Source organism: Phasianus colchicus, chromosome Z (assembly GCF_987193195.1).
Source record: "Phasianus colchicus chromosome Z, bPhaCol1.hap1.1, whole genome shotgun sequence".
NCBI lineage: Eukaryota > Metazoa > Chordata > Aves > Galliformes > Phasianidae > Phasianus > Phasianus colchicus.
This window is the reverse complement of record NC_143476.1, coordinates 43,502,029-43,515,076: the sequence shown is the minus strand read 5'-3', so window position 1 is coordinate 43,515,076 and position 13,048 is coordinate 43,502,029. Positions and strand designations below refer to the sequence as shown.

The 13,048-nt window shown below is 41.3% G+C and overlaps 1 protein-coding gene across 4 annotated transcripts in view; it reads right to left on the bottom strand.

The window, feature by feature from the left end:
* The window catches only part of SEMA6A (semaphorin 6A), a 107,455-nt gene that overhangs the window by 75,614 nt on the left and 18,793 nt on the right, over window positions 1-13,048 (bottom strand). The window lies entirely within an intron of this gene.

Here is a 13,048-nt window from a genome sequence, read left to right as displayed (position 1 = left end):
ACAAAAACGCTAAGCCAACACATGCTCCATAGGCTTTTCCTGCCTAGACTTCTCACAAACAGGATTCATTGTGCTGCATGAACCAACAGATGCAACTTCTCTTAAAAATTTTCCTTTCCAGTATGCTGCTCTCAATTTATCTCTATGTAAACACAGACATAAAAGTATGTTCTGTTTTATGGCAGGCCTGAAACAAAGGTGCTCTAATTAGCAAACACAGATTTGACTTCAGAGATAACACAGTTCTGAATGCTAGAATAAGAAACCCCTCCTTTCAACTTTTCAGCAGCAAGCGGTCTTCCACCTTTCTTCCTTCACCCTTTCCTCTTTGATTCTGCAAATCTGTACAACTGATGGATTGATGATTCCACACAGAATCACAGAATTACAGAATGGCCTGGGTTGGAAGGGATCTTAAGGATCATGAAGCTCCAACCCCCCCCACCTCAGGCGGGGCCACCAACTTCCACATTTAATACTAGACCAGGCTGCCCAGGGCCCTATCCAACCTGACATTGAACACCTCCATGGATGGGGCATCCACAACCTCTTTGGGCAGTGTGTTTTGCCCCAGGAATGCTATATGCTGTGCATATGTGTGTGTGAGGGAAAAAAAAAAAAGGCCTTGCTTTGAAAATATTTACAATCCACAAAGACAAAGGACAGAGGTTTTTTTCCCCTCAGTTTTTACAAGGAAAAGGTTAGATGCAAATATAAGTCTTTTTTGACATCATTTTTTCTGTAAACATTCTAATTACCAGACTGTAAAAAAATATAAAAATACTGATGAGAGTTTCTTTAGCATAACATCTGCCATAATAATCGACTTCCAGTATCCTAAGCTGCTGCTCAGATCAACAGAGTTTTGGGCCTGAACAAATGCAGTGAGTTGCTGGCCTCCACTCTAACAAGAGTCCTTCAAAATTCAACCACCACTCACGTGCTTGCATGGATGAGTTCCTCAAGATAGATGAGCTACTGTTTGTAGTTTCTATTTTGGCAGGGACAAGGCTTTGGAACACTGTTTTCCTATTCAGAAAGCACAAACACAATTCCTTTCACTGGCAATATTCAACTCATAATCATATATTTGTCTAGCGCTTCCATCATTATCAACAGATCAGTCAGCTGCCATTTTTTTTTTAGCTGTAGCTACTGAAGTTATCTAAGTAGCAAAAGATTTGTTAAATCTCCTCTTTTTCCTACAAAGCAGACTGCAGAATCATCGGTGCTCAAAAAACCTGGGCAGGGCCTGAGATTGGGTTTGCACAATTCACCACTTTGGGTTCAATAACAAGAGAAATGATGCCCCACATTTTTTCAGTTGTCCTATTGAAGTTTTCCTTTGTTCTGCCTAAACAATCATGTTAAATTGCATTTCATTATTAGATTCCAACAGCTCAATACTCCAAACATCATAACAAATTCACACTTAAAAGAAAAACTGTCACAATGCTAGGACAAATTTAAGGTTGAACATGCAGTTATCTGGTGACAGAACTAAAAGAATATGGTTTCAATCAGCAGCCATTAATTTTTCAGTTTCAGTGAGACAATATTAAACAATACTTTGTTGTTTAAAGAAAACACCAGAGACAAAAAGAAAAGAAAAAATACAATCCTGTACATTAGAGCTTTCAGTTAAAGTCAGCCAGATCTTGTATGATATAAACAGCAGCAGCAGCTCCCTTGAGAATGCAATGTAACACACAAAACACTTCATTGATGTCTCCAAGGAACCAAAGGAGGATGAAGGTCTATTTTATCTAACAATTCTGATCTTCCAATTGCTTTCTCCATAATCAGCACTTAGCTTCTTCTTTAACCATAGCAGCAGCAAACAGCCCAGCTACTCACTGCTTTGACTTGCACTTAATACAGCTCTGTAATTTTCACATCTAAGTATTTTCCTAAATTCAAAATGATGCTAAAAATATACTTTATGGAGCATATTAATCTACGCTTTTGATATCCAAAGGCAGTGAAATCTTCTGAAAGACGTATCTCAGAGGCAAGGAATAAACAACACCTGATCTCAGTTTTACACTGCTTGCCATTTACCCTTCCCCCTCCCCTTATTTTGCTGACAGCAAGATGGACAATACATGAAAATTTGATTCTTGGTAAGCTGAGTCATGCAAATTAGCCTAATGAAATAGATGACTTTGTGTATGTACCCTTGATACCAATTAAGCTCAAGTATCCACTCAGGTAATGACTAAAGCAATACCATGAGAGATTGTGTAGAAGAGTCACAGCTATACTTGTCTTTCTGAACAGCTCTTTACTCAGCACTTAGGTCTATCTCAGATCCCCCTGGCCAGGAAAGCGAGCCAGCTTCCAAACAGCAGACAGAGGCAGTTAACTGCTTAAGTCATGACTGAAGCAACACAAAAATTTGCTGCTACTTTACACAGTTTGGACATAAATGTATAAAGGAGATAGGCCTTTGTGCTTCCAGTTTTGAAGGCAGCACACCAGTGCTCTGCAAGAGGCTGCTCTGACTCTGTAATTATAGCTATCTTAATAATGATCTGTTAGATGGCTACCTACTGCTCATGCCCAGACAATTTAATCACTATGCATTCAATTGTAGAGAACTAGCTATCCTCTCTGTCATGTGAAACACGGGACATGTTGTGTGAAGGCGGTGCAAATGAGCACCCCCTGAACTTGCTAGCTAGTATACTTTCATTATTTAAAGCCTCAACTATAAAACAGACTGGTGCTTACTACAAAAAGATGGCTCACCTCAGCCGTATTAGATTAACAGTCACATCGTACCAGTCCTATACGTACATTATTTATTGAGCACCAGCTGTGTGCTCAGCACTGTACATACACAGAGGGATGCACTCTCCACATCTGGGAAGCTTTTACATTCTGAAGTAGTGGAATTTGGCAGTCGTTCTGCATGCAGGCAACCTATTAACTTCACTTCGGGGCGCAGTTGCAGAACCTGGCAGTAAGGAATTCATATAAGCCAGTACAGTATCCAGAGGTAGGTGAAGTGAGAGATGGAGTGCTCCTGCATGGACTTGTGGGCTACCAGGCCTTGTGGAAACTACTGTGAAGATCAACACAGAAGAGCTATGAATATACCTGAGCATATGTGAAGATGCAGAAAGTAGATACAGTACTAGAAACTGCAGCACTCCTTTGTGCTGGTGACAGCTGCTTCTCTCCACATCTCACTGCTCGTGCTGCCTTAATTTGTCCTCATACTGTAATGTTTTCAAGGCAGTGCTGATCCAGCAATGTACATCAACAGAAGAACTGATGTGCAATGCTCTCCAGTGCCAAGGAGTTATTAAAACTCTTAGGTAAACACTAGAAGCCGGTCTAGTGTGGGATGGTGACATGAATCACCACCACAACACCTCCAAGACACATTTTATACTTGAGATGAAATCCTACCCTCAGATTCCTACAGTGAAGAACAGAAGTATCTGAAGGTATAGTTGTACTTGCACGCAGTGAACAGAAGAATATGGAAAAGAAATGGAGAAAAGCAAGGCTGAAGTGAAACAAAGTGTGTAGACCTGGGTACATGAAGAGAAAGGGCTGATTTAAAGCTAAGCTGCAGGTTCAAATAGCTGGAGAAGGCTATAGAGGGAGGGCTTACACATCACCTGAGTATGGAGGGAGAGAAATGACTGGTGGTGAGAATGGGAGACAGAGAGAAAAATATAAAAATGAGAAGGACATTTTTAAATGAACACAGCTGTAAAAAGATTGAGAGGCAGATGGATGGATGCAAATATGTATAAAGGAATTTCGAAGTGAAGGAAGGCAATTACAGGCAAAGGGAGAAGAAAGGGAAAGGATTCAGAGGAAATTAATGAGAAAAGAGGAGTAAGAGAAGGACATCAGCTGGATGGGCAGAAATTAAAGAAAATCATTAGTGCTACTGTTGTATGTTGTACTCATTTTCATTTGGAATCTTGGCTTTGAAATTGGATCTCATGGACATGAGTTGTTTTGTTCTCTTACTAACTCATCGACTTTTTAATCTTACAGAAATAATTAAAGGAGAAGGATGGTCACAGTGCATTCTTCTGCATGTTGACTGATGCCATCAATTAACTAGGCAAAACTCTGCAGTCCTGCAACTGGTTCACAGGCAGACTGCAGGTCCCAGCACCATTGCTGCATACACAGGTTCACAGCCTGGACCAAAAAGCACTTTCTCATTGTTTCTGTCAGCTTCTTTCTAGTCACATGTCAGTGCCACTCCTTTTTATCAGCTTCTAAACCAGAAATACATGAAAGCACATTGAACAGTTCCTTATATGTGCCTTTCCATATCAGCAATCACTGCAGTTGTATTTTGATAATACACAAAAGGAACAGCAGCTTTCAGATAATGACTGGGAAGGCAAAGTCATCCACCAAATAACAATATCACCCTTGTGAGACTTAAAAAAGCTGGAGACTTACTGAGCTGACTTAATTTTGCCTGTGATGTAAATTGTCCTCATGTTTTATAGATGAAGAATTTGGAATCTGGGCCTAGATCCTTGTGTGTATCCATGTGTGGCTTGTTTTTACAGTAATGGTGTCTGCTGCCTGCAACACATGGTCTTGTTATAAAAGCTCGGGAAAATGTCTTCCCAAAGACTACTATTATCCACCCTCAACCGAGGCGGCATAGGAGAGGACTGACAAACACCCCATGAGGAGGGGAACAGACTGCCTCCAAGTGGAATGGAAGGACAGAGATCGGGGAGAATCACGGAAAATGGGAAGGGAACCTGGGAGAAATCAGGGGGATAGGAATAGAAAGCTCAACACATCGTGTACCTAACTTGTCTCACAAGAGCAAGGAAGAGAAATCTAAAGATAATAGACTTCCATATTCATACAGCTGCAAAGACAAACATCCTTCCCATGAAACCATTATAAATCCCTAATCCTCAGGGTTGATTTAAAAAATTGTAACTCAGCTGTTGCAATTTGTATCAGACTGGAATTTGGCAGTCCCAGACATTAAATCAATTCCACATGAGAAGGGGACCAACAATACTCCATTTTATAGTCTGAAATTGCACTTTCAAGGGTTTTAGATGCTTTCTACACTACTCCACAGTGAAAGAAAGAGTAGGATAACTTTTAAAGCTAGCGATCATTTCAGTTCTCATTACAGCCAATGAAAAGATTCCCATCAGATTTAAAAGACTCAATCAAAAATACAGGCTTTAGAAACTGCTTTACAAATTGTTCTTTTAAAAAGCAATCAAATGAATAAAAATAGTTAAGATTTGGGTGTCTAACTCCAAAACATGTACAGTGGATATTAGACATTTGTATATTGCTTACCAACCTGGCATACTGTTACACACCACATTGCTGTAGCTTGCATACAGTCATTCATTGATTTCCACACATTTTTAAACACATTTTTTGTTTTTCTAATACTGCCTCAATTTAACATCTCCTTCACAGGGTTGATATTTCATACAGCAAAGATCAGGAGCTATGCACTGAAACTGTTACAAATACACAAACCCTGGGTCTGGATCCTGAAAAATGTAGGCAGACGTAACTGCCATTTAATTTAATAAACTCAGTGGGAGTGTAGCCAGCAAGTCAGACCTTAGGAAATTAATTTCTGCACTAGCTAGTCTGCTCGTTTATATTATAGGATGTGTAGAGCACTGCAAAACGCAACGTACCAAATTCAGCCTCGCACAACCCTACAGCAGGAATGCTCTGTTTATTTATATGGAAACGTTACTACTAAACAAGCACTGGAACCAGTGAAGGGTGGTGTGCTAGGAATTTGTGTCTTGATGCTGATGTCTTTAAAAGGGCAGAGCTCCCCATGTTCCCTTCTCCTCTCTGGAGGCACCAGAGAAGCCGCACTCCTCTACCCATCTTCCTGACCCCATGAAACTCACAGCACAGTCAACCCAAGCCCTCAAAAGTTGCTGTGGGAGAGCTGATAGCCACACGTGCACAGACAAAGTGATCACAGAAGCCTTTTTCCTCCGGATGCTAAAAATACAGCCATTTGCATTAATTGCACAGAAGAATTTCAGCCCTGAACTACAGCGGGAATTGTACCCCTTGCTGCTCAGAGCTAAATTTAGCCCTGGAGACTGAATGAGGCTCAGCTTCTCTCTGAATCGCCTCAGTTCTGCAGGCTTTAGACACTTTCTTCATGCTGTCCTCACACAGTTGTTTGCATTTAATGAGAAACAGTTGAGTTTCCTGTGAACTTGTGAGCAAAGAGCCCTCTCCATGAGCTCTGGGGTCCCTGCTTGTCTGCCTTTAAATAGATGGAGCTGACCAGATACTGGCTGCCACTTGGCGAAGAAAGGGCTGTTGTGCCAGAGCACAGCCCAGGAGCCCAGCAGCACAACACCCATTGCCACTGCAGCCCTGCTTGGTGTGGGGAGGTGGGCTGAGCACACAACAAGAGCTGGTTGTCAGTGTCAGGAAGACATCATCGTAGAAAAATCCTGCAAGAGATGCTAGCGGGTGGACAAACATTTGTTACTTTTTTACAGGGATTTTAAAATGGGAAAGGTGCAGGAGGAGAAAACACCACAACTCTCCACAGAGGGATCTGGCAAAATCCCAGACTTGGCAAGCTCCTCCTGAAAAGCTAAGTGTGCCAGTGCTTCCTTCAGGTACTACGACAGTGTCGACAGCAAGATGTTCTCAGCAGCTGAGTAACAGCTGCACAATACAAGCAGCAACTGAATGGTTGAACAGCTCTTTATAAAGGCATGGTGTGATAAAAACCTGGTGTTCTTTTGTGCTTCATAAAGCCTCTACTTTGCTGACTTGGAGTTCAAATCTCATGGGCTATTAGGAGAAGGAAGAAGGATGATGGATTAACATGCAGGGGAGAAAAGAACATGCTGGAAGCCAAGCCTGCACTAGGAGCTGTGTTACAGCCTCAATACCAAGCCAGAAGCAGTTTTCATGTCAACTGGAAGGTAAGTATTTTGGCACAGTGATCAAGCCTTTAGTAACAGTACATCTTAAGCCTGATCTACGTGATGAGACTGAAGCAGAGCACTGTCCCCTCACTAGGTGTGCTCCCCAGAAGGAGCAAACATGGGAGATGCAAAGCAGTCACCAAATGGCAGTCTTACAGCTTACTGTCTAGAGGTTGGAAAATGCTTGTTTTCTTCTTCAGGTCCCAATCTTTTTTCTCCATAGAACAAATAATAGTCATACAAATGAGAGGTGGGAAATCCCAACTAGGGCAATGAGTCAAACCTTGTGTGGGCAAAGGCAGGTTACTTCTGACTCGTTTCATTCATGGTGTAGTAACGGTAAGGTGGAAAAACAAAAGTTTCAGGAGACTATGGCACCATGGCAGAGCAGGGCTGGAGTGGCGAGCCAGAAGCCAATGGAAAGACCTGGTAATCAAGTTTATTCTTCTCAGGAGCTCTAATGTCATCTTCTTTGTGCTCAAGTTTTCTCCAGAAGGGGAATGTCAGCCACTATACTGAATTAAGATACTGCATGGATGCCACACTGGTAGATCCCAGTCCACAGTATGTTAGCTTGTGTTTGCCTTCATCTTCTCTTGAGAATATTGATGTTTGCTGAGAATCCCAAGACTGCATGAGGCTTTTATTAATTCACCTGCAAATCAGCATTGGTGTACAGTACCTGCTCACACAGAAGTTACAAGTGAGGCTTCATTGATTCTCATAATGCACTTCAAGATAATCAAATGAAGGACACTAGGCAAGCCTATGTTATTGTTATTGTTCCCTGGAAATTCCTCCTTTTCCTAGTTGGCACAATTCTCCCTCTTCCTGCTTAATTTTAATCTCTTTTAGCCCTTGAGATACAGTTTATTGCTCTGTCTCTAAACTTAGGCAAAACCTCTTCGCAAATAAGTCTCCACCAGCACAGTTGAGTCCGTGTTTGAGTTTTTACTGTAAATTATGGGAATTAAAACAAGTTATCCTGTAAGTAATATAAAAATCCAGTTCTCTCATCCCTGTTGCAAAAGCTTTTTATAGAGCTCTCTAAAAGAAGACTAAGTGTTTGAAGGTCAGCAATTGGTTTTGTGCCATATGTACGTAAAGCTGAATATCCCTATGAACACTTGCACAGATTAGCAGGGGGAGGGGCAGGTGCAGGATCTAGTGAGAGAAGGTTCAGAATTTGAGGAAAGCTTGAATTAAATGCTGGCCTTGCTAGAGCAAACTGTTAATTAGTAAGAATTAGCTTAGACTGAAAATTCCACATGTGTTGGAAGCAAAATCAAACAGTGCAGCCATTCCATCTATCACTCCTGTAAAAAGAATTTTGATAAGGAAAAGAACAACTGCAGAGATTTCATCTGAAAGCAGCGATGCTCTGAATGAATAGATGGGGTACTAAAAGCATAGTTAAAATAAATGCTAAAAAAGAGATTACTGTGGATGCAGCAAAGGGTTAATAATTATATATTGAGGTGATAGTCCATTTACATCGCTTTTGTCAGCAAATAAATACGATGTTGTCATTACAGGTTCAAACACAGCAGTTATAGCACACTGCTGGTATCTTACACATGACTGTATATCTGTGACATGAAAATCTCTAAATTCTGTAAGCCTTAAAGAAGATTGATTTATCCATGCAGGAATTCTCAAGTGTAACTTTATCATGCCCTTGTTAGCATGCTTTTTGTTTTGTGTAACCTCCATTACTAAATTAGCATTTTCTTATTTCACTGAGCTGCTTTTCTCTGCCAGATTTCATAAAACCTCTTTAACCTAAAGAACTGCAGCATCCAAAGATGCACAGCAGACCTGAGATTGGTGTGCTGCAAAACGCGATCCTGGCTGACATCTGCTCACCACCACGGAGTGACTGTTGGTGAAGCTTCAAGCTTCTAGTTTCTGACAAATATACACCCTGGGAGATGCAGTGAAGAATACCATGCTAGTAGTTTAGCAAAGATATGGTGTGAGCTCCTGCTGTTTAAATTTTGCTCTGCAGGACAATTCCATCCTCAGCTCCCAGTGAAACAAAGGATACTTACCCACCTGCTAGCAGCTCAATTCATACTGATCAACGGTGTTGGTTTCAGCAGTGCAATTCCCTATTTCCTCCACTGTGAGAACAAAACAAGATACAGCCTTCTTCTTACTGGAAGTCAATGGACAGCTAACCTCTAAGGTTCTCATTACAGAGCATATGTTTTTAGCCTCTGAAGTGTTTTGGAGGCCTTTTCTCCAGAAATAATAAATAATGAATACAATGTAGATATCTATAGCCCTTATGTTCCATTTTATTTGCTATTTTTCTCTTGGTCTAATGACTGGGGGAGCATAGTTTACAAACGACTAAAGTGCAAAAATCAAGTGGAAAGTATTTTTTTCTTTTCCAGAAGCACACTCATAGAAGTTATGATCCTTCTCAGATCGAGGAATGTTGATGGGCCAGCAGTATGCTATTGCAGCCTATAAGGCCAACAGTATCCTCAGCTGCATCAAAATAGGGGTGCCCAGCAGGGACTGAGAGGGGATTGCCCCCCTCTGCTCTGTTCTTGTGAGGCCCCATCTGCAGTACTGTGTCCAGGCCTGGGGCCCCCCAGTACAGGAAGGATGTGGAGCTCTTGGAGTGGGTCCAAAGGAGGGCCACTAAGATGATCAGAGGGCTGGAGCACCTCTCCTTTGAAGAAAGGCTGAGGAAGTTGGGCTTGCATGACTTGGAAAAGAGAAGCCTGTGGGATGGTACCATGGCCTGGTACTTGAAAGGAGCTTATAAGCAGGAATGGGAGCGACTTTAACATGCTCTGATAGTGACAGGACAATGGGGAATGGCTTTAAACTAAAAAAGGGTAGGTTTAGATGTTAAGAAGAAATTCTTTACTCAGAGGGCAGTGAGGCAAGAGGAGCTGTGGATGACCCATCCCTGTAGACACTCAAGGCAAGGTTGGATTGTGCCCTGGGCAGCCTGACCTGGTGAGGGCAGCCCTGCCCATGGCAAGTGGGCTTTGAATTGGATGACTGCTAAGGTCCCTTCCAACATAAGACATTCTATGTTATCTGAGAAATCACAGCATTGTGACTACAGACCTCTTTGAGCCTAAGAGGCCTTTTATTTTCTTGAAGTTTATAAAAAGTTGTGCAGATTAAACAAGAGGAAAGGCATACACCATCACCTTTTAGCAAAATGTTCTTTCAAAGGCAGTGAAGGTGATGACAGGTTTGACTAAGTGCCAGCTGCAACTGGCACAACTTTAAAGAATGCAAGAGAGCGTGCTCATTATTATTATTATTATTTCTTTCTGGCCAGACCTGAGCAACTGTATCTTGGATACACTCCCTGTTATAGTACTGAAACAGCCCTGTCACCAGGGATTCCAACCAGACTGCCTTGGAGAACCACTTGCCAACTGAATCCAGAGCATGAAAGGTGATCCAACTCTTCCAGTTTTTCTCATTCTGCATCTCATTTTCCCTTTTGAGAATTTATCTTCAGTCAAAGGATTAACTCCATATTCACTTTCCCCTTTGTTCGTCATTAAAATCAACAAAACAAACTGGGAGTTATTGAAGCATCGGAGTTAATATAAAAATGCTTAAACTACTACAGCTTTCCAGATGGAGAAGCAGTGTGTGCTGCTCTTAGACACACACCCCATCTCTGCACCAGTACTTTTTCTGAGTTCCAGGTTTCAAAAGAGGAGAGAAAGCAGCCATGATGTAGATCAGTAAGCAGAGGTGGGTCTGCATCAGGGGCAGCTCTGTCTGCTACCAGTTCAGATGGCTGTCAGCACAAACCCTGCTGACAGGGAGCAATGATGGAGACCCAAAATGTTTCATCCTCTGACAGTCAACACTGCTCGAAGTGGCTGAGCAAGATCCTGGGACAATGTAACAGTCAGGGAGAGTTTTGTCACTGACCTCACATGTGCAATTATTTCTCTGTTGATTTAAGAGTGATGCTAACTCTGATGCCAACAAGAAAGCACCCAATTTTAAAGGTAAAGAACAGGAAAGCATGCCCCCTTTTAAGATAAAGATGCTTTTGGTGGTATTTCTTCTAATTTTATACACAGGCCATCACTTAACATCCTGAAATAAAGAAAAGGTACATGTCCTGCGGCTAAGACCTGTAAGTAACTAGTTCCTTAGTGTGCTTCTTCTCAGACATAGATAACTAACACTTGATGTAGCTGCAAGGGCAGGAACCACCAAGAATGAAACTACCAAAATGGCTCTGCTCTGGTTTTGATATTAGCACATTCTGGCCACATGAGAAAATTTTCGAAGATACAGAAAAATGAGTTCAAGTCTCTTCCTTCAGTGCAAAAACTTTTTGGTTAGATTAGTGGTAGTTGCCTTTGTCTTGGAAAAAAATGAGAAACAGCTGGAATTGGGATTCCAGATCACATCCTGGACCTCTTCCATGTTTTTCTCCCATTTGCAAAAATAATACCTCATCTCTATGCCAGGCTCATTGTTTATGAAGAAAATATCTTTATTAACTCAAAGATTGACTGTGCAACACATCAAGGAGCCCGTAGATCAGACTCTGAGTGGAAGACAAAGGCATGCAGACAACATAACAAGAGGTAAAGAGACAGAAACTAAGTAAAAGAAGGAACAATACAAAGGACCAGGCACCACTGCAGTCAAGATGTAGAAAAGAAGACAGCTGCAATTACAGAGAAGGAAGAATAAAGTCTTTAAATGAGAATTCTTCAGAGGAAGAAGAGATTTTGTTGAAATGCAATAAAGATTAGAAGCTTGTCAACACTGGAATCCATGGGAAAGCGAAGATAATTGAAGAAAGATGTGAATGTGAAGTTTATTCTTCAAATATAGTAATCCTCCAAAACATGCAGAGTTAAGCTGAGGTAAGGCCACTTCAGAGTAAGATCATACATATAGGGTTCAATGGATTCTAATTAAACTGTGATTGTGAGTCCTGTCTATGTCCTGAAGAACAAGTAGATACAGAGAAATGAAGATACAAGAAGATGAAAGATACAGTGAGAAGTAGACACCTGAGAAATTGTGGTTTGGGAAAAATAAAATCCAGATCTTTGACATCGTCATCTGTACTTAGTTTCTCAGAATATTCACTGGTAGGAATAACATTTGGCACTGCTGGCAAATAGTAAAAAATTCCTGCTGAAGTTTCAGAAAGTGATCGCATCCTACAAAGTTCCTGTGAAGATGATGAGGTCTGCTGTGTCTAATCAGCTCAATATCCTTTGTGCTACTACAGGAAACAACGAAAGCAATGAAAGTATTTCAAGGAAGGGCACAGGATATTCCACCTTCCTTGTTCCTGTTATTTAGCAGTTTAGCTGAGGTGGTAAGATTGCAGGACATGCACTGGGCTGTTCCTTCACTTACAAACCTGCCTCCCACCCAATCCTGTCAGCAGCCACTTGCGAGTTCCGCTGTTTCCTCTCCAGCTACCATTTGACATCCACCTACACAAGCTGTTTGCTTTCCTTGATCCCTCCAGATCAAGGGAAATCTCAAAAGCTTCCCGAGATCTTTTTCAGCCCTATAATCACAAGAGGTCTCTGAACAAATAAAACAGAACTAATTTCTCTCAAATAACTGCTGTTGATGACACTGGTATGGGTAAAGCTAGTACAAACAGCAGCCTTATCTGGGGTAACTCTTCCCACTGCTTCCACTCAGCGAAGTTTGGAGCCTCTGTTTACCCTAATGTGTTATGCCTCTGGTCACATCAATGCAGAACCCAGTCCTTGGGAGTGCAGGCATGTAAAAAATGCTGAGGTCTACAGCAATTAGTTTTCAGATGAAGTCTAGCAGTTTTGCATTTTGAGCGCAATATAATAATAACAATAATAATAATAACAAAAATAAAAACTGTATTGTAAAATTAAAAGAAGTTGAAAAAAAAGGCACACAAAAAAAATACCTTACCCTTTCTTGTTTCACAATAGAGAATTATTCCCGCTTTTAAACTATAAGCACAGTTAGCATGTTCTCAACCAGTTCACAGCACATGTTTTTTTGGTTCAGACCCTTTCAGTACTCTTATCCAACTTTCAGTGGCATACCAGACACAACTATACAGCTGAGCTGCAAAAGGA